General features: G+C 32.6%; 1 protein-coding gene across 1 annotated transcript in view; it reads left to right on the top strand.

Annotated features, from left to right (window-relative positions):
- Positions 1–4,416: 4,416 nt before the first annotated feature.
- Positions 4,417–22,804, top strand: part of LOC123565995 (mesotocin receptor-like) — a 169,426-nt gene continuing 151,038 nt past the window's right edge. Inside the window, exons 1-2 of the mRNA XM_045359791.2 lie at positions 4,417–4,554; positions 6,669–6,753. The gene's annotated coding sequence lies outside the window, so the exon portion shown is untranslated. The remainder of the gene's footprint in view (positions 4,555–6,668; positions 6,754–22,804) is intronic.

Genomic DNA, 22,804 nt, shown 5'->3' with positions numbered 1-22,804 from the left:
AAATACATTGAATCAAAAGGTAATATGGAAAATTAATGATCCCATAATACGAGCTTTTAAACTAGGACCGTACCGTGACAAACGCTACTATACCATCTGGTCCATTATGAACTTTAAAGGTGTGCAGAACGTAATACAATATCAGAAATGATAATTAACTTAGTTATAATTACGTATCAGTAACATATTTACTATCATACCAAATATTTTGTCCTTTTACTTAACACATCACCATCTTAGTCGTAGATTTCGTCTTTTGTGCAAAAACACTGTTCGTGGGTTTGCGATCCTATAGATACTATATACTTCATTACCGTTTAAAGATGCTTTTCCAAGCGGCTATTCTCTACTGAAGCCAAACCTATCAGACTTCGCAATACAATCAATGAATCATCAGATAAAGTTTCCTCTTCAGTTTGAAAACACTGTCAATATCGTAGGAAAGTAATGTAAATTTCGCATTTGTAGTTACTCCAAGGACAGGATAATGCACGAATTACGTGTAAGCTGTTTCTTGTGAAATTATCAAGTGCATTAAAGATTCAAAGACATAACATCTTAAATCTTTAAGCTGGCTATATAAAGGAGAGAAGCTTAATTTCTGAAAAAAATATTCTTATTTGATTTACTTGCGAATCTTTGGAATATAAGGTCATCACATAAATAACGTAATTATTTAGCGGTATCCGTTTGCACGTCGTTAAAGCAAAGTTATAAAAAGTATATACCTTTTACAAAAAGTGTTAAATTTGCCTTAAGGTATTACATATTTCTATGACAATACTTATGTCACAACCATTTTTATTTTCATTTGGCACCTACTAATTTTTATAGCTTCAGTGTCTTGCACCATACACCCAGCGCAATGGCGACAACATCTTTATTCATACAGGCTTTCACATTATTCAAGATTTATCCTAATATATGTTGTAATATGTCTACAGTAAAATAAATGAACGCAATCAAGTAGGAAAATATTACAATTATCAAAATTTTATCTGAAAGAAAACTGGAAATATTAATATATAAAACAGTTAATTAACATCTAAAAATTAGTTATATAAGGGCATAACTTGCGTGCATATTCTCAACAAAGCAAGATAATCAAATAGATTTTACGTTCTCACTTAGACAGAACAGTTAGGCTGGTACCGAGTTATGTATTAAAGTATTCTTATTATATCTAATGAACTGAAAAACGTCCAAATAGTTTTTGCAGCAATTGTTATGTTTAAGGCTCTGTTGTGATCCACACCGTTTTGAAGAATGTAACTATGCTTATGTTTTAAGTGTCAGTTTCGATATTCTAAAACCCATTTGAGAATGTGACTGATCATGCACTCCAACCCCAAATATAAACTACAGTGACTTAGATTACACGAAAAAATTTGGTTGCGACTTTATTTTTGCATTGTTGATGGGCGTTTTAAATCAGCTAGCACCATATACCATATACTTGTGCAATGTTATCAGTATTAACTAAATCGTAATCTAGAAAGTAAAGGCGTTTCCTAAATTAATGGAATTTTCGTGAAGGGTAATATAGTACAGTTCATCCATTCTAAATTACTATAATACGTTTAGTTAAACAAATGCACATATAGAGAGGTTAACTGTATTCTATGCCATGTTAGCCTTAACACTTGTGTTGTCTATTTAATTTTTAGGAATTGTATTCACAGTACTGCTGATGAGTAAATGTCAACGTAAAAATGTGATATCACCTTACATTTTACTTATGAAATATCAACTTAAAAATATTTTCATTGTATAAATGCAGGCGTGTCGGAGTCCTGTTATAAAACAAGGATATATACCGTTTTTATTACTGTACATACTCAATTATAAACTCAATTAAGTTACAATGAAACCGGAAACGTCAATATCGGGTGCGTGACGTCATTTGTGACGTCTGTTCCATGCATGTCGTTGCGTTTAAAAGTTTTTTAATGACGATATTTTTAACTTGGCCCAGGCTAAAGAACAAATCTACTTAATTTATAGAATTATATACTTATCAGGCTCTGTAGATATGGGCAGAAGTGGTTCGGTGAACCTCATCCCTTCCAGCCCAATCATCCTCGACCTAATAACATTGATATAAAAAAACAGTAGCCTGTTATTCTCTGTAAACATTGTAGATATTTTGTGTTGTTGTGTTTAACGTTTTATATTATAAAAACACAACTGACCTGCAAAACGCGTAACTAAATATCTCAGACATATATATGTAACAAAACAACAAAGCATACTTTCAAACATTTACTTAAACTAATTAAGCCAGTATATCTTTAAAAATTTGTATTTCTTCAGGAACTATTGGAGACTTGTTGTTAAAAGTCCTTCCTTACATCCGTGCTGATTACTGCTGATATATGAGAAACGTGTTTATTTCTTTTTGAGAAAGGAGAAAATGTCACGTCAACTGGCCTACGCTTGTTTATGTCGCAGTAAACAAACGGATATGGATACATATTAGTCAACATTACGGACGCAATAACCTAAAAAAATAAAAAGAAACACGTTATCAAACATCTTGTATATAGTTCAGAAAACCATTAATATTGCTAATCTTCTTGTTTTTAGTCACCTCTACTATTTATGTATTATGCAAGCAGACCATACAATATAAACGTTTTTTTAACTTGTACCAGATTGTTTGTGGCAATTGGTCACAGTCAGTTTTTTTTTAGCCGGGTTTTCGAAGAAAAATCCAACTGTCCTGGCGTATGGATGGAATAATGTGTCTCATGTTAACCTTTATGTTGATTCATTTTTCTCAACAACTACTTATCCAAACGTGAAGAAACTTGATCAGAATGATCCCTTATTACCTTAGTTGGTCCAATGTGAAAATGGGGCGACTGGGTTTAAGGTCAAGGTCACAGGGATCTGAACATTGAAAATGTGTCTACGGTGTGATATTCCAGTGAAGCAGCACTGTAAAGCTGGACATTGTGCTCACTTCTACAAGTAGACATTGTCATTTATATCACTAAAAAATTGTTGAAAAGACGTATAACCCGAACACACATACACATAGCCCGTGAAGCTGGATATGAGTTGTGTCTATGACAATCCGTTTGTCTTTTAATAGGAATGTTGTCATTTTCTTTTAAGTTTAAAATCAATATCTTATTTTCGTTATAATAACAAATCTTATGAGGTTTCTTGCGCCTATATCATAAGCTGACATGAAGACATGAAAACTGTTTTGTCGTTAGGAAAGTTATTTATGATCAAAGTGCTTGTTTCATCAATGCAAGCATGAAGAATGTTTTATTTTCTATTATACTAAAAGGTTAATGTCACGTTTGCTTCTCACTTATGTGGGTTTGAAACATCACATTTTGAATTCTTTATCAGGATGCAATCCAGCTGCCTTATGGAAGGATGATAACTCTACCCAGGTTACCGTCAATGCCTCCAGCAAAGCCCATACATATATATAACTAAGTAGGTAATGAATTGAATAAAATGTGTTGTCTTGGAAAAGTCTCCCCGTACATTCAATCAATGATGTTGTATTTTCATCATTTAGGGATTGTAACTCGTTCTAAACTCTCGGCCTCAGTCAAGATGGGAAGTACTGTAAAATCATTTAATTTCGTGGGCATGAACTTTCGTGGTTTTGGTCAAAACGGCAATTTCGTGGGATTATGAGTTCGTATATTTTGCTTTGTATGCAATGCGAATGTGTGTGTGTGCTGATAGTGTGCATATCTGCGTGCTATGAGTTTTGTTTTCGGGAGGCTGCGTTTTTTTGAACATGGCATTCCCTGTTTGATATTTATTCTTGTTTGTTTGGACAGTTTGCATAACATGATTTATTGTGTTCTTTAATTTTTAAACGGCATTTACAGTTATTTAACAGATGATATTTCGAAATACTTAAATGGTATATTTCTGACAAATGATGTAATTATTTGCTAGACTGTAAATTCTTTCAGGACCTTTCGTACCTTACAATATCTGTCTTAATGTGCTTTACTTGCTATAAAAGAAGTTATAAATCAAAACTAAATCTAAGGATACAATAAAGGATATAGATGAGTATAGGGTCTATATGTTTCCAATATGTTGCGTTTTTAAGTAAGTTTGCTTTGAACTAATGAAATTAAAAATCGGTTTCGAAATGAACTAGTTTAATTTATGTGATTCCGTTACTAAATGTGCACGTATGTTGTTGATAATCAACTCGTATACAAAGAAAATAACTCTCCTCGCTGTTGTATTGCTCGCAATGGGGTTATTATTTAAATGTACTTTCGAAATGATACTGCAGATTAGAACTATATCAAACTGTATTTAGTAATGTTTAGTTATCAGATATTAAGCTAGAGACAGAAATAACACGAGCGGCTGGATAGTATAAATAAGCATTGCATCACATTATTTTCATTATTGGATAAAAGAGTTTTCTGCACTGAAGTTCTTACGATTTTGCTTTTGTAGAACATACGGTTCAGAACAAACTTATTCTTCGATTGAATCGTGTGTAACAACTGCTGCATTTGTTCCATAATTGGTTAGAAGATTTAAAGGAAATATAAGGTAGTATTTTTAATGACATGTTATCAGATTTTTTTAAAATTCAAAGTTTAAAGAAATGATATGTTTTGGCATACGATGTATAATATTACAGTAAGTCAATAATTTTAATGTTTTATGTCAGTATATGAATATTGAATCAAAGAGTTTAAATGGTAAAACTTATTAGAACCTTTGAAGTTATACATTAGAATATTGTAGTGTAAAATGATGAACTTAATGTATTAGGAAAAGTCAACTATTTCACGATATAACAGTGCCTTGCTTTACAAGATATGATAGAGCTCCGTTTCATAGTTTATTTAGAGTTGAACAGTTGTTCAATGTTATTGATAATTGATTCTTTATCAAGTTGATGGCTACATTCTTGGAATGTCGGTGATACTGGATATCTATCTAACTTATGTTTGTGTAATGTGTGATTTTAATTTGATTCGAGTCTGCTAATTGAATAGACAAATCATTCTAAAATCTAAAAAGTGCCTAATAACATGTATTAAGCAGGATAGGCAATGCCAGCAGTAACAATCTCGTCTACAATATTGAAAAGAAATTGAATTACGTACTGTACATCCATATATTCTTGACATAATATGATTGGCAAAGAAACAAGTCTCATATGGAAAAACTAATCACATTGGTTATATGAAATTACAGCATTGATCATCGTAATTCTTAAGGTTTCATTTTTTATGTTGTTATTAGGTTGTTGTTCTATTTAATTCAAATAATGTCTTTTATATTTCAGGACATTACTTTGATATCTACCTAGTGAAATAATTTGTCTGTTTTATGTTCCATACGGGGCATATTGTCTTTAAATGGAATTTAAAAGTAGTTGCTAATGTTTGAAACATACCAAGCTGTGTAAACAACTGTGCCTGGAAATACATATTTCCAATGCCTTTATGAAAATCTGATATTAATGCCATGAGAGATTAGAACTGAAATAGAAGTAACATAGAGAATTGTCTTATCTTCTGTAACTCTTCTTTTACAGAAATAAAAGTAATGGCAGTCATTAAGGGTATTGTTGTGGCTGTAAAAGTCTTTTCAATTTTACGGGGCTAGTTGGCTTGATGAATGTTGCACGTTTCATTACCTTACATTTAAACTGTTATATTGTTTGGTAGCGTTCTAGGCTTCTTAGGGATCTCTTTGATAATCTCATTTCCTATCAGGCATTAAGGAAAGATTCTTTTATAACATATTTCCTTTTGGGGTTCTTTGATGTTCTTTATTAATCTTACCTTGTCTGTTCAGTAACATTGATGTTCTCAATATCTCTTGTAAAAGCAAAAGAAAAATAGTTAAAATGATTTATTTTCAATCAAAGTGTGTATAGAAGTGTTACCCGGTTAAAACTCGAACAATTTTATTGCTTTATTTATCATTGTTTATTATGTACTTTATTACAATTATTTCATATCAGGTATAAATAACCATATAAACATAAGTAACCTTAGTAACATGATATCTGTACTAAAAATAATTAATCTTCTTAAATTATTTACTTTTTTTTGTTTTACAGGGTCGTAATTTATTTGCCTTGCTTCTGCAGTTAAATCAGACATATTTAGAATTTACTTACCTTCTTATTGATTTATTTTCTCTAATGAACCCTTGGTAAAATCTATAATTTTGTGAGATAATCCATTCGTCATTTACTATTTCAAGTGCATCGAGGCCATTTTAAAGGAGTAATAGATCTAATTGACAAGCCAAGTAATGAGAATTACTCTGGAAGAAGTAGAAATGTCTTGCCTTAATTGTCTTTCGTTTTTAAATCTCTCAGTAGTTGAGAAATGCATAACCGTAAGACTTTTTTTCTCATTTTTAAATCACTGGCTTCTCGGTGCAATAGTTTCCTACACCTCTGGTAGTAAATAAATATTGATGTTAAAAGAATAGTGTTTATTATCATTTCATTTAAACTAATTTCATGCATCACTTGTTTCTAAATAATCTTCTAATATATTTTATTGAAACAATACCCCTAGGGTTAATTCAATACTAAAGTAAATAGAGTATCTGATACTCTTAGTAGGAGTGTTTTAGTGATAGAACTAGAATATACACATTCCCTATTTAATAGAATTTTTATCTCATTCTTCTAGATAAATCTTACTGATGGAACACGGACCGATCTCTCAGCAACTCATAGAGCACCTGGCGTCGCAATAAAATTAATATTAAATAAATGTAAGTATTATACCTTACAGCAATTGCACATAAATTTGATTATAGTATGTATACATGTGTATATAATGAGGCATACATAGTTACTGTTTCTGAGTAAAATTCAAATGAATGTTATGAGAACACCCTTTGTATGGAAAATGTCTTTACATTACAACTTACATGTTTAATCAAATACGTCTCATAAATAACCTCATTAGTGTGGAAAATACCCGGCCTTTGCATGTTACTCACCTTTGCAGTGGTTTCGAAAAAATCTCACGTTTCCAGGAATAAAATGCCGAGCTGGACCAATAAACGTTACTCTCGGTCATTATGGAAGTTGAATTGGACAATGTATTGCATACAATTAAAACTTATTTCTTGGTTAATATAGAGATCAAATTGCATGATACAATTCGTGCAAGTAAAACGTAATGGACGATCATTATACAGTTGTCAATTGATGTAACAATATTAGCTAGTAATTCTTAAAACATGTCTTGAAGAGCTATGGTATTTAGTTGTTTTGTTTTTGTGGTTACATACACCATCACTTCAACTAAGAAAAGTTATATAACATAGTACTGTAATAATTCTGCCTATTTCTCAATATGTGTTTACTTGGGTCATATCCATTTCCTCTTCCATTCTATCAAAATGGTATTCCTTGTACAAAAGCAATCTCTAGTTATATTCTTAGCAGCCGATTGATCAACAAAAAGATTTAGCTTGTGGCAACACATAGTTAAACATAAATGCTAAGAAAGTACCATGTTAAAACACAACGCTACTCATAAAAATAACGTATAATAATAGCGTAAAATAAGCAAAGTTTGTCAGTTCAATGTAAAGCCTTAAACTGGCATAAGAACATAAAAATATACACTCAGAGAATATGTTACACATAGATAAAATATACTCACAGAATAAACTGTCACCAATAAATTTCCTGTAACCTTTAGTATGTCTTTTTTATAGACGTAAAGAATCTCATGACTATGATTTAAAGTCGTACGTGTCTTTAGCGATTTAACAACTGCTTTTAAAGTATTAATCAATTAAGAAATAATGCTATATGCTTTCATAGCAAAGCATAGAATCAAACTACAAAGAGCGTTTACAAATTTGCAGTAAAGTCAAATAACCCTTAATAGACAATATGTGATTGTTTTGAATATAGATCAGCGGTCACGAGATTTCCTTGTGCAAGTCCCTATTAAAAATTCATACAATACAATGGGAGCGGCGGTCTAGTGAATAAGGTGTCGGCCGCTCAATCCAGGGGTCGTGGGTTCGTGCCCACTGGGGTCCCGACCATGACTTCTCATATGACACCAGTACTGGATTTTCCAGGAAGCGAACTCGAGAGTGGTTCTAATAAACTTGAAGCTTTCACCATAATCGAGCTAAAAAAATTAGTATAAACCAAAATACAAGGAAAGGACTCGGCTCGGCGTTATTCTATTAAGAGAGAATATGAGTAAAGATACCACTTTTTGCCCTCCTTTAGTTGGTATCTTAATGTAAAAATTGTATGCTACAACATAAATATGATCAATGAGACATTCTGTATACACGAAAGCGCTGGTAACACAAATCATTCAAGAGTGAACTCAGTAGAGAATAGTTTATTTTCAAATTATATTAAACAAAATTATTGATAGTTCGTTGTAACAAATTAACTCTTTAGATAGTTTTGTTTGTGATTTCAGTCCTCATATCCAGTTTTTACTTGTATATATTTTTATCGTAAATCAATTGCTTGTAAGCGACAGTCTTAAGCAGTTGAAAATGTGTATTTATTATTGAAAGCAATTTTATTATCAAGTAAAGTACATTATTGCTTTCTGATAGACTAAGTAACACAACAGTTTGTGCGATTAAAGTAGACTGTTGAAACGCAACAGTTCCTAACATAGATATGTGAGTTCGAGCCTCACTAGGGGCTTTGCAGTCTTTTTATCGAAACAGTGAAACGCAAAAACAGATTTGTTTAGAGTGAATATATCCTACCCGGTATACATTACTATAAAGTCAGTTCAACCAGTTTCTACATGTAAGTTAATATTTCTAAGGAATAACATTTGTTTATTGCACATTTATTATCCACATACTTTTGTAGAAATAACTCACTATTTCCTATTTATAAAACATTATAACCTTTTTATTGAAAACATTTTCAAGCATCCTTTATCATTTTCTGATATTAATACAAGAAATGATATCATAGGTCAGGTGTTCGTGCCTGTGGTTATTTAGATTTCAAGCACTGTTTAACGATTTTAACCAATTTGATGAGCATTTTAAACAAATCCGAGGGATGCATATTGATAAGAATATTACATTGCTATAAAGCAGTTTAAAGCGATAAACACGAAGTAAATTAACTACTTGTACTTACACCTGCATTTTCATTGAATTGCCCATATAGTAATATTGTTGATATATTCATTATTAATTCCTAAAATATGTTTGATAAAATAAGTAATATAATAATAAAATTATATTATTCACATTTCTATTCTATAAAATGCAGAATTTTTATAATGCTTTAACAGTATATCAAAATCGTGTTATTATTGTACATGCATGTACAAACAAAGTGATTTCTTATGCTAAACGCTATATTTACTTTTACCAACACTAATGCTGTTTAATTTATATGTCGGGACGTTATTTACCGGTTATAGATAAGTTTCCCGATGACTTTGAATATATTGAAAGAGGGAAAATACTTCAAATGTTACTCATAAATATTCAGCTAAAACTCTTTTGATTTATGAGATTAAGACACTGTGTCTGTTTGCATAGAATTTGAGACATACCACTTGAAACACCATTAGATATTGCAGTGATTGTATATTGCATTGATTGTTGCGTTAGCAGTTATTTCACGATTTCACGGAGCCTACTTAGGGTGAAATATGAAGCGAGTTGTAAGGCGTTTCAGGCAGATTTTTTTTTAATTATCCGGCTATTCCTAGAGCCTGAACACATCGAAAATACGGTATAATATCACAGATATCTTTCTAAAATATTACTAGCAATGTAATATTATATGCGTTTTAAAGTTGTATCTTTGAAGAGAACTAAGGTTGAAAATCGTTTTGTGAAACGGATGCCAGAAATGTTAAGCAATTATTCATATCATTTAGTCCAGTTTATTTTACAAATTTAACCCTTTTCAGGCACCATTGGACACATTTGTTCTTTGGACGTCTTTAGTTTCTTTAATTGTTGATATACATCAAATACGATTGGTTGACTGGAAATGTGTTTACTAGTTTTGAGAAAGGAATTAATGTCACGTCGTCTGGCTCAGAATTATTCTGTTTAAGTAATAACGAGTTTGGACATACTTCGCATCAGTACTATAACAGCAATTATCTGAGATTTAAATAAACATGCTAACCAAACTGTTTGTATATTTCCTAGAACAATAGAATGATGAGCTAATGTTCTTGTTTATCATTCCTCCTTTATGGTTTGTTATGCCAATATGAAATATTCTCCTTTGGTGCGTTGTTGTTTGTAGCTTTTGTTCAGTGTCAGGCTAATGTAAATAATTAATGGCAAATGTAATACATGTTGTAATTTATATTTAAATACGTAATACTCTAGCGCCTCCAGCATTCTATTCTAGAATCTTCGGCATCTTACGTATCTTGACCTTGGATTTTTTTCTGTCAGGTTTAACATAAATATCTTATTTTGTAAGCTGGTAAACAGACTTCACGATCCCTCGTTGTTAGAAAAGAAAATGATGGACGACGTGTTGTTATTTCAATGCCAACAAGCATAAACAATTTACGACTTCAGTTGTTTCAGCATGTTTATGTGTAACCCATTTTATGCTTATCATGATACAAAACTACGTAGGGTATGAGTTTTGTAACATGTTGTATCTTGACGAGATTGTATTTGCATATCACGCGATATTTTAGACCAATGAACATAGGTCAGGTCATAGAAATTTCCTGGGACATTTTGCATAATATTCATATTTTGTTGTGTTGTGCTTTTTGCATGAGGAATTTGCAACTGCTGCCATTTAAAAGCAAGTAAACAGCATATGTAACTGATACATTGCAAGTGAAAGACACATTCATTTGCTCATTACACCTTTAAACGAACGGCAATTTAGAAGATCGTATTCAAACCACTGACGCTTTTGTACGTTACACTTTTTGTTGAAAATATAATTCTATTTTTTTCCCCACAAAAGGGGTAATGCATGTTACAAACAAAAAACGCGATAGGAATTGCCATTTTTGTTTCGTTTTCTAATGTTTAGGACAGACAGTAAGAAAATTCAGTTTCTAAATAACTTTTAGTTTGAATTCTAAAGTGTTCACGTTAGGTGTCGATGCCTTCGGTCTTCTTTTGGTTGAAACTTGTTTTCAGGGTTAGGGTTAGGCGTCGTGTTGAGCGACCTGTGGTTTTCCACTTTTTCAATTTTTGTCTAATTTCTACGAAGAAACGATTGACTGTGAAAACTTCAGCTAATGTGATGGATTGAAGTTTTTTTATATATATAAAATCAGTGGACAACTCAATCAACAAACTTAATATTACTTGTTGTCTTTCTTGTGAAGCAATGTATGTTCATACTACCATCGGGTAGATTGATTAATAGGGAATCGATCCCTCTACGGTAACATGCGATATACTGAATGAGATATATACTATCGAATTAAAGACTGTGTACTTCCGGCACGTGTTCAGAGCGTCTGACTTCGGATTTTTTGGAAGAATACGTTTTTTCCTTGTGCCTAATAAGCGTCCACATAACATGTCTGAACCGCAACGTCTGGCAGATCAATACAATTTATTTATTTTGTTTGGTTTAACGTCGCACCGACACAATTATAGGTCATATGGCGACTTTACAGCTTTGATGGTGGAGGAAGACCCCAGGTGCCCCTCCTGCATTATTTCATCACGAGCGGGCACCTGGGTAGAACCACCGACCTTCCGTAAGCTAGCTGAATGGCTTCCTCACATGAAGAATTCAACACCCAGAGTGAGGCTCAAACCAACATCGGTGAGGGGCAAGTGATTTGAAATCAGCGACCTTAACCACTCGGCCACAGAGGCCCCCACACATCAGTACAAATATGGATATATGGTATATACACGTAGTGTGCACTTGTAAATAAAAGCACCTAGTGAGCACAGTTCATACAAATAAATATACCTCTCCGGAGGTTGCGATTATCCAAGAGATTACCTGTAATACAATACAATATGGGCAGTGTTGTTTTTATTCCAAAATCTACCTTTGTAGAGGAACCCGATCCTACGCGTAACGACAAAAATCGGGATCGATCCCTCTACGGTAGCATGCGATATACCGAATGAGATATTTACTATCGAATTAAAAAATGTATCCTTCCATGCTGTCATTAGACAGTTCTTTTCAAATGTTATGGGATGAGTTGAAGTCGGATCAATTCCCAATTGAGGCAGTGCCTTATTTCATATTATCAAGATGTACTTCGGAAATAGTATTTTATCGTGTATTATGAAAAACATTGAAGTATACCATACGTTTTAAAAATAAAAATGAGTGCCTGATTTGAAATAAAACATAAGTAGAAAATAACGTGCTATTTTATTATTTATTTCATATTACCTTGGCAACAGAGCTACCATTTCATGGTCCTACGATTGTGTCAGTATTTTCGAATAATGTTGCTTCTGTTTGATGTGTAAATGTCTTCGTAAAGCCTCGGTATCACCTTACATTTCCTCCTTAAATTGCAATGCACTTTTGCATAAATGCTGTGATACATTGATGCAGGCATGTTTTGTTGAACTGGTTTCATTGATGATTACAGTTAATGTAGTTTGGTTATCATTTAAATGTACTTTGGTAGTGATGGCAGATTTGTATTATATCAAACCATATTTCGTAATCATAAGATATTAAGGTAGTTATGCACGTTTGCTAACCGGAAGTGATGGCGTAACGTCAATTATCCGGAAAGCGGTAAATAAAGCCTGGATTCGGCGTACAGAAATGAACATCAGTTTATGAATAAATGGCAACCATGAGTAAATTTATTTTAATAGAAGGGCACTTCTTCAATTGAATCGTGTGTAACAACTGCTGCATTTGTTTTATGATTGGTTAGAAGATTTAAAGGAGATATAAGGTAGTATCTTTAATGACATTTTACCTGATTTTTAAAATAATGTTAACATTAATTGAGTTTTATATCAGTATTTGAACATTGAATTATAATCTAGATTTAATTTAAATACACCATGAGTGGAAATGATAAAACTCAGTAGTACATAAGAATACAAAATAAAACATAATCTAAAGTGTGGTGTAAAAATTATGAACGTATTTTTTAAAATACTCTATACTCTTTCATAAGTTAATATTTGCCTTGGTTTATAAGATATGACAGGGCTTCCACTTATAGTTCATAAGCGTTTGTCAGTTTTTCAAATGAATGACCAAAATATTACTGTTTCTTTAAGTTTAGACAGTTAATCGTTTATCAATTTGACGGCGACATACTTGGAATGCCGCTGTTTTTACTGGATTTTCATCTTTATCATGTTCGAGTAATGTGTGATTTTTATTTGATTCGAGTCTTCTGCTAACTAAATCATTACATTTCATTCTAAAACTTATCTAATAACATGTATTAAGCAGGATAGGCAATACTGGCAGCTACATCCTCGTCTTAAATATGAAAATAAATTAAATTAATAACTGTACATACTTCAATTATTAACATTTGATTGGAAAAGAAACTGATTTTATTCGAAAATACTAATCACATTGATAATGTCAAAATACAGCATTGATCATGGTAATATGTAAGGATACATTGTTTATGTTGTCATTAGATTGTTGTTTAATTTAATTCAAATCGTGTTAACTGTATTTCAGGACATTATTTTGTATTGTAAGCGTTATATTTTAATATCCACCAAGTGAAATTATTTGTATGTTTTGTGTTGCATCCGGGGCATTATGTCTTTAAATGAAACATAAAAGTAGTTGCTAGTGTTGAAACATATCATCTTGAGTAATTAACTTATAAAAGGCATATTTGCTTTACAATGCCGTTATGAAAATCTGATATTAATGCCATGAGAGATTGGAATTGAAATACAAGTAACATAAAAACTTGACTTATCTTCTGTTATTCTTCATTTTGCTGCTGTGACAAAGGCAGTAATTAATTAGTGTGTTGTGGCGGCTGTAAAAGTCTCCAAGTACTTGGACTCAGTATGGAGTGCCACTTTTTTCTAGCCATTTGGGATCGTGCAGTCCATTTGTTTTTCTTTTCTACATTAAAATTCCACTGGCCGGTGGTTAGTAGGTGGTTTCAGGCTGGTTGCACATTTCATTACCTCTTATCAACAGACTCATTCAAACAAGGTATGTCGTTATTCCGATAGGTTGCGTCTAAGGGATCCCCTTGAAGATTTCCTATCACGCATTTTTTTTATATTTTAGATAAGGAAACATCATTTAATAACTTACTTCATTTTGGGTACTTTATGTTAAAACAGTATGGTTGATATATCTTACCTTGTTCGTTCAAAAAATATTTCAAAATATTTATTGTCTGTCTCAATATTAATGCATATTAAAAACAATAGAATAGACGTCTCTTAAATTGTCATGTTGAGACTAAATAAGCCATAGCGTTATTGTCGCCGAAAGAGTTACACAGTATTGTACTTCTGGCGCCCTAACAGTTGTTTAAATGACTTTTTAAAATCAGTGTGTTTAGAAATGTTATCCGGCTTACAATAGAAACAAAATACTATCGTCTTAATTATAACTTGTATTTCATAAGTAACGATATTTAATGCTGATATTTTATATATATGCTAAAAAGAAGTAATGCCCCGTACTTTGATTCAGTGTTATTGTAATTGCTGGCCCTTTGAGATCATGGTGTGCTCTCAATTTACATGGGTAATAGAGTTCCGCTTAATCCGGTGCTAGAGGGCGTGAGGGGTGTTGCACTTTCCACTACCGCTCATGAACAGACTCAATCAAACCGAGTCTGCTATTATTTTGCTCGGTTACATTCTATGCTTCCAAAGGAAATATTTTTTCTTAAATGATATACTTCTTTGTTTTGTTTTCAGGGTCGTAATATATTTGTCATGCTTCTGTAGTTAACTCCGACAGATTACTAAAATTTATGTGTATTTTCATTGATTTTTGTTCTCTAATGAATGCTTGGTAAAAGCTATATTTTTGTGCTGACTTTTGAGATAATCCATTTCTCATTTACTGTTTCAATTGCATCAATGCCATGCTAAAGGAGAAAAAGATCTTATTGACAAGCCAAGTAATGAGAATTACCAGCCACCTCAATTGCTCTAGGAGAGGTTGAAATGTCTTCCCATAATTGAGTGTCATTTTAAAGTTTTTCAGTGGTCGTGAAATGCATAACCGTAAGGAGTGTTTTCCTCATTTCTTCTTAAGACTTTAACAATTATGCCCATGGCAGTTATATTCATATTGACATTAATGATACCTTTTAAATCGATATATATGATATATGCTTCTAAATGATCTTCTCATAGATTTTATTGATACAATAGCCGGAGGCTTTATTCAAGACTAAAGTGAAATGAATAACCGTTTCCTGATAGTCTCAGTAAGAGTGTTTTAGTAAACGTAGCAAAGTTTACATGCGCGGATCCAGCCAATTTTGTCAGAGGGGGTCCGACCGAACTATGAAACACGTGTCTTTATACATTTAATAATTGAATGTGCATTTTTTGTGGATGTTAGCCATTTACAAGTACAGGGTTGCCTCAATAAGGTTTTGTTGAAAAGGCTGAAATAGAAAATTAGCCGCTCAGCTAGGGTGGTCCGGGGACATGCCTCCCTGGAAAATGTTGAAATTCAGCGCTTCATTTCCTGCATTCTGGGCCATTTTAGAATCGTTTAAGAACACCTTTTCCTTTGCAATTTTTTTATACTAAATACCCCTTATTTTCATATTTTTATGAGCTAACCTGTTAAATTTGGGAAAAATAATAAAAATCAGTTTTCTTAAAGGTAAAATTCTTAGTTTCTTTGAGATAATTAACATAAATATGAATTATGTCGGGGTCGTATGTAACAACAGCCACATACACTTTGAATGCGGTCCTTTAATGTTGCCTTTTCGAAAAACCATTGTCTTTCCTTTTTCTCTTCTTTTCTTTTTTAGGATTTTCCAGAGGGTTCCGGACCCCCGAACCCCACCTCTGGAACCGCGCAACTTTACATATTCTTGAGTTGATTTATAGTTAGAACAGGATTTTTATCTCATTCTTCAAAATAAATCTTACTAATGGAGCATAATTCCTATAATACCTGGCGTGGCAATAAAGTTTATATGAAATAAAGAGAAGTATTATACCTCAAAGCAATTGTATGAAATACACTAATCTGATAGCAGATGTGATGAGTATGTATAGACTTGCCTATAATGTGGTTTGCATACTCAATATTTCTGAGTAAGATTCAAGGGAATGTTATGAGCACACCCTTCATATCGACAATTTCCTTACATTACAACTTTCTTGAATCAAATTCATTTCGTAAGTATGGCAAAAATACCCGGCCTTTGCAGTTTTTGCTGATATTTACAGTGGTCTCGAAATGAATCTCACTTTTCGAGAAAAAAGCTAAATTAGACCATGTTACACGTACAAATAACACAAAACGCTCAGTCATTATAAAGGTTCAGTTGGTCCATGTAATACGTACAATTGAAATTGAAACGTAATGCCTGATCATTATAGAGTTTGAATAACATCAAACAATACGTGTGAAAATGAAATATATACATGCTGGTGCCGCAGCACATAGCCTGTAATGTTCAAAACATGTCTTTAAGAGCAACTGTAGTACTTTAATAGATGTTTTTGTTTTGGTTGTTTTTTTTGTGTTTACATACACCATCACATTTCAATTTTTATACATTCCCACTAAAGTACTTATTTCACAAACATTGTACGTTTTGTACTTTAATCATTCTGCCTGTCTGTGTACTTAGGCAACATCCGATTTATCTTCCATGATAGCAAAGCGGTATGACGGAGACATACTCCTTGTACAAAAGCAATGATCTCCAGTTATATTCTTAGCAACCGATTGAACAATCTCGTTCGTGGCAACACATAGTGAAACATAGATCCTAAGAAATTGTCGTATTATAGAGGTAGTATATACAAAAATCAAATTCGTCTTTACAGTTATTTAGGATGAAATGATAGCTAAGTGCACCAATTTACAAAAAAAATAGTTATGTTTTTTCTCCCCTCAATGTAAAAACAAAAATATTTGATATTTTAATCACGACCTTCTAAAAATATCTGAAGCAATATGGACAACTCATGTATTGACGGTTTTTCATTGACTTTAGGATTTTCCCAATTATAGTCGTCAACATAAAAAGTCTACACGGGTAAGTAAATACAATATAGTATAGTGTAAGTTTAGTCTACTTTCAACACTAAGAAAGAGGCTATACTGAACTTCCTTTTGTCTTTTATTAAATTAAAAATCCAAGACTAGCCAAAAGTTTTAAACTTATGAAAAAAAAATCTGAGTGAAAGAGTGGCAAATGCTCTTTATAATAAGCTTACCAAAACCATTCGAAAACTTGGCCGGAAAAAAGTTATTAAAAGTTTGAGAATGCGAAAAAACCTATACAACATTTTCCACCATGAATGCACTCTATGCAGGTGAAAAATGTTGATATGATTGATAGAGAGGCCCCAAAAGTCGTTTTCAAGTTATGTACACAGTTAAAGTTGTAAATTGATGTAATTTTTTTAACTTTTAACTTACATGTTTACATTGTTTGCAACATTTAATTAAACATGTTACAATTTGTTTAAGTTAGTGGACCCGTAACGAAAATCGGAAATTACGAATTTTCGGTATGCTGTTTTAGCATTTATCATATTTACGAAAAACAATGAGCGTGTTGAGCTGTAGTTACGTCCAGAGAATGCCGAATTACTTACAAATACATAGTCACACGTAAATTGAAGAATGTGATTACAGATCTTCTACCATAGAATGACATTTGATGACAGTGACCCTTTATGTTACACCAGAGTAGACACAGTGGCCCAGTGTCGTGAGTTCAAGCCCCCTCTCCTCCAACTAAAAAATACTCGGACTGGGATAAGAGTACCGTGTATGGGTGCTTTACACCTTGCACGCTAACGAACAAGGGAAGCTTGTGGAATTGGAGCGTCTGCTGTGTCTTGCACTATCCTCCGGTTAACAGTACTAGCAGTCAACTGGAGGAGTTGCCCATATGGGTTACCGGAGGCGACTATAAATAAGCTAAAATACATACATACATACACATTCTGTTACACTATTTGCAGCAAAGTACTCCTGAAAAGTGAGAGAATACTTTAAAATGAGTAAAGCATAAGAAACACTTCCAAAATGATTAACTGAAATGATGAATATAACAACAATCTATCTATGTTCTCATTATTAAAAATGCATTTTACATTTTATATCAAACTTTGTGTAAACCAAGTGATCATCACTGAGTACAAAAAATAACTTTTATTAGCTAAAAACCCAAACCTAAATATCTGAGATGACGTTTCTTAAAGTCGTAAAATTTCTTGAAGGGAATTCATGCATATTTTTATATTGATGCACTACTACACTTTCTAGCATGGCCTCAGCATAACTTATAAAATAACAGGCAATGTAAGCCATGAGAAAAATGTAATTTTTGTATATCGAATACAAAGAGTTTTAAACAAATGTAGGTCATGTTTTACCTGCCTGATCAATGTCGTAGAAAGACCTATATAGTTTTACTTTTATTTTTGACCACTGTCTGTATGTTGGCCTCAGTTTATTGGTCAATTCAGAGTTGTTTCCTTTAGATCCTCTTAGGTAGCTAGCATCTCTACATATTAAAGCACAATAATATTCATAAAATAACATTAAAAATAGATGATATACGACCTGTTTTTATGTTTTTTCATAACCGAAGTCTGATAGTGAACTCTATTGAAAACAAATTTATCTTTGAACTAACAATTAAATAAGGACGTGGTTTACGATAATCATATTAAACAAGCCAGATACTTTGGACAGTTTGGTATTATCACAGGTCCATATTTGATAACAGTGTCGCCCAATAGTCAAAATGGCTTTTTCTCATTACATATCAGTTGTGTTTAAATGAATGGAAAATACTACAAATACAATGTCATAATGTCATTTATATTTAGACTAAGGATACGCTGTTCAGGCAGTATATCTGGCACGATTTTTTCCAGTCATTTGAAAATGTGTCTTTATTACTTTTTAGCCTGTCATTTCTTTGTTGACGTAAAGAAGAATTACTCAGCGATTAAACATTAACAGTTGCTTTCAAAGCGGAAGCATAGCATAAAATCAAACTACAAAGAGCTTTGGAGCTTTGACACGTCAGCATTATAGTAACTCAACTCTTGATACACATTATAGGAAGAATCCTATATAAACCGATGGTCATTTTAAACATAGGACACGCAATTTACTTTACTGGTCCCTTCATCACATACAAGGATTGTTCTAGGCTAGGCGTTGTTACAGTCTCGTATCCTTATCCTTTGGGAACATGGTGTTCATTCAGTCTATATCTTGAACGTCCACATCTATTAAGAGACCATTTGCATTAAGAGGCCTCCTTTTCAGTTCTTGTTTATGTCAAACAGCAAACAGAATGTGAAAGTTAATAGACCACTTTATGCCTTTCCTGAGGTGGTGTTGTCTTAATGTAAAATGTGTGTGCTACAAAATAAATATGATAAATGAGAGATTTTGTATGCACGCAACCGCTAGCTACACAAAACCATTTAAGAGTGAACGTAGTAGACAACAGTGTAACTGAAATTATATTTATTACAAGTACGGTGTGATAAACTATCTTAATAGATTGATTTTGTGATTTCAGTCCTCGTAATCAGTTATTTATTTGTTTCTTTTTTTAGCGTAGTCAGTTGTTTGTAAGCAACTGTATTTAGTGACTGAATATTTGTGTTGGTTATTAAAAGCAGTCATTCATAACAAATTTTTAAGAGAGACTAAGAACACAGGAATGGTCGTTACTAATTAGACGCAGCTGTTCTTAGCATAGTTTTCCCTGTCTGTTTGATTTTACTGTACATCTGCACATTTCAGAAAAGTCACTATATTAATATGCTGTGACGGCACGCAGAAAACATATATGGTTAACATACAGTTGACGACGGGCTTTACTTTTAGAGTAAATGAATCATATTTCGTATACATTACCATACCACATACTTATACGTTTGTTGCATGTAATTTACCACTAGTAAAGGATTGTGGTTGATTTGGTTATTGCTCATATATAATCTACATACTTTTGTAGAAATAACTCACAATTTCCTATTCATGAACATAATCACTTATTTAACCCTTAGCTTGCTGGCAGCAAATGATTCTGCCTTTGCTTCCAGTGCAGACCAAGATCAGCCTGCACATCCGTGCAGTCTGATCATGGTCTGCACTGTTCGCTATTCAGTCAGTAAATTTTTAGTAAACACCCCTTCAAATTATAAATGGTACTGCCCAAATTGGAAGATGGACCAGTTCATTATAGAAATTCAGCATGGTAAGGGTTAATGAAGACAAGATTATGCTTTTATCGATGCTTTTTGACCTGCAGTTTACCATTCAGTGTGATAAATTTAAGAATGTATTAAAAATATTTTATAGCAGCACTTTTCATTCTTTTCTGATATTAATATACGAAACAATATCAAGGGTCAGGCGTTTTTACCTATGGTTATTTAGATTTAGTAGTAAATTTTTTCTCCCAATTTGATGAGCATTTAAAACCAAAGCATACTATTCGAGTGATGTATATTGAAATGATTATTACATTGCCATAATGTAGTTTAAAGCAATATACATTAAGCAAATTACATTGTATCCTTTACTGACAAACCTTGTAACTAAATGTTCATGGTATTGTCCAAAAAGAAATATTGTTGCTTTACTTTTTATTCTTTCTTTCCGAAAATATGTGTAATAAAATTTGTAATGTATATTTTTCACATATCTTTTCTTTAAACCTTAGTCTGCTGGCGGGAAGTGATTCTGCCTTTGCGACCAGTGCAGACCAAGATCAGCCTGCACATCCGTACAGCCTGATCATGATCTGCACTGTTCGCCATTCAGTCAGTACGTTTTTGGTAAGCACCCCTTTTAACAGTAAATGGTACTGTCCAAATTGAAAGATGTACAAGTTCATTATAGAAATTTAGCACTGTAAGCGTTAAAAGCAAAAGTTTTTCAATTCTTTATCAATCTCTTCAAAACCTTGTTATTACATTTATGTACAAACAAAGAGATTTCTTATTATGCTAAACACTATATTCATGTTTGATTAAAATATGTAAGGAACTGCTTATAGATAAGTTAGGGAATTCACTTCAAATGTTAGTTATACAATAGCAACTAAACACTTCTGATTAATGAGATTAAGACATTGTATTTGTTTATATGTTTGAGGCATATCCCTTTAAACACCGCTAGACATTGCAATCATTTTGTTTAGTGGTTATTCTCTTTTGTATTATTATCAAAACACAGTTGAAGAACAATTGATATCACAGCAACACATATATATATATAACAAGACAACAGGCATTGGGACCCGTTTCACGATGCCTAATTAGGAAAAAATTATATAAAATTGTAAGACGTTTTCATGTAGATTTAAATTATTTTTTTCGAATATTCCTGGAAAACGCGATACAAATATTTTAATGTTGAATTAAGGCCGCCTTTTTAAAATGTTACTAGCAAATTGATGTAATATGAAATGTGCATTAAAGTTGCATTCTTTGTACCTCGTGGAGTTCTGTGAAACAGACGCAAGACATTTTAGCAATTACTTCAACCAGTTAGTCCAGTATAAAACTTCTTTTGGCTTAGAAAAGTACTTAAGCAACAACCCGAAGTCATTATTGCGATTTATGATAAAATTCTGCACGCGAAATCATAGATTACCAGTCGAAACTGGAAACTGGAAATTGGACAAGGATACCACTAAACCTTAGGACATGTAACACCTGTGAAAATAAGTTAGGGGACGAGTATCATTATTCGTATGAATGCAACCTTTTTTCAAATGATCGCAAAAAATTCATACTACATAAAACATCCAAACGTATATAAATTAGAGCAACTTTTGAATACCAGTAACAGAAAAGAATATGTGAATTTGTGAAAGTTCATTAAAATTAATGTCTATTGTGACTCTCCGATGCCCTTATTTGGTATCAAACGAGTAGTAGATACCAGAATTACACTTATACATATACATATATACTGGTTGTGCTAACTAGAAATAATAATTTTGCATTTTGTCATGTTAGCTTTTTTAAAACTTTGTTGATAATTTACTAACTTTAAGTAAGAGTCTCAAATATATTGTTAATATATTACCTCACTGATTCATGTATACATGAAATGAGTGAAAAAAAAAAAGATTTTGACTTGACTCGACTTTTACATGCCATGCCTTTTTGTTTCCATTACGTGTGTTAGAGATTCACCAGGAGAGGATTACTTTTATTTACACTGTCCCGTATCTTTGGAACATGGTTGGGGTAAGAGTGAGGTTTGGTGCGCACTATAAACCGGTTAAAGCTCCCCAGTGGTGTTATTGCCACTGAACGTTCCAAGGCGGTGCCCCACTGTGTTCCTTTGTTTGTTCGTTTTGTCCTGTTTGCACGTGTGTGTGTTTGTGGTGTGCACATCTGCGTGTTGTGGGTTTCGTTTTGGGGAGGCTGCGTTTTTGGTACGTGGCATTCCCTGTTTGATATTTGTCTTTGTGGGGTTTTTTTTTGAGTATATTTTATTTTCAAATTTAAAGTTTTTTCAATCACTTTTGTTGTTGAAAGCCTTTATTTGTTTTCATTGTTAATTTACATCTGATACAATTGGTGGACGGAGAATTTGTTTACTTTTGAGAAGGAAATGGAAAGTGATTAATGTCACGTCGTCTGGCTCAGAATTGTTTATGTT

Source organism: Mercenaria mercenaria, chromosome 8, assembly GCF_021730395.1.
Source record: "Mercenaria mercenaria strain notata chromosome 8, MADL_Memer_1, whole genome shotgun sequence".
Lineage (NCBI taxonomy): Eukaryota > Metazoa > Mollusca > Bivalvia > Venerida > Veneridae > Mercenaria > Mercenaria mercenaria.
Note: the sequence above shows the minus strand (reverse complement) of the source record. Positions and strands in the feature narration are given on the sequence as shown.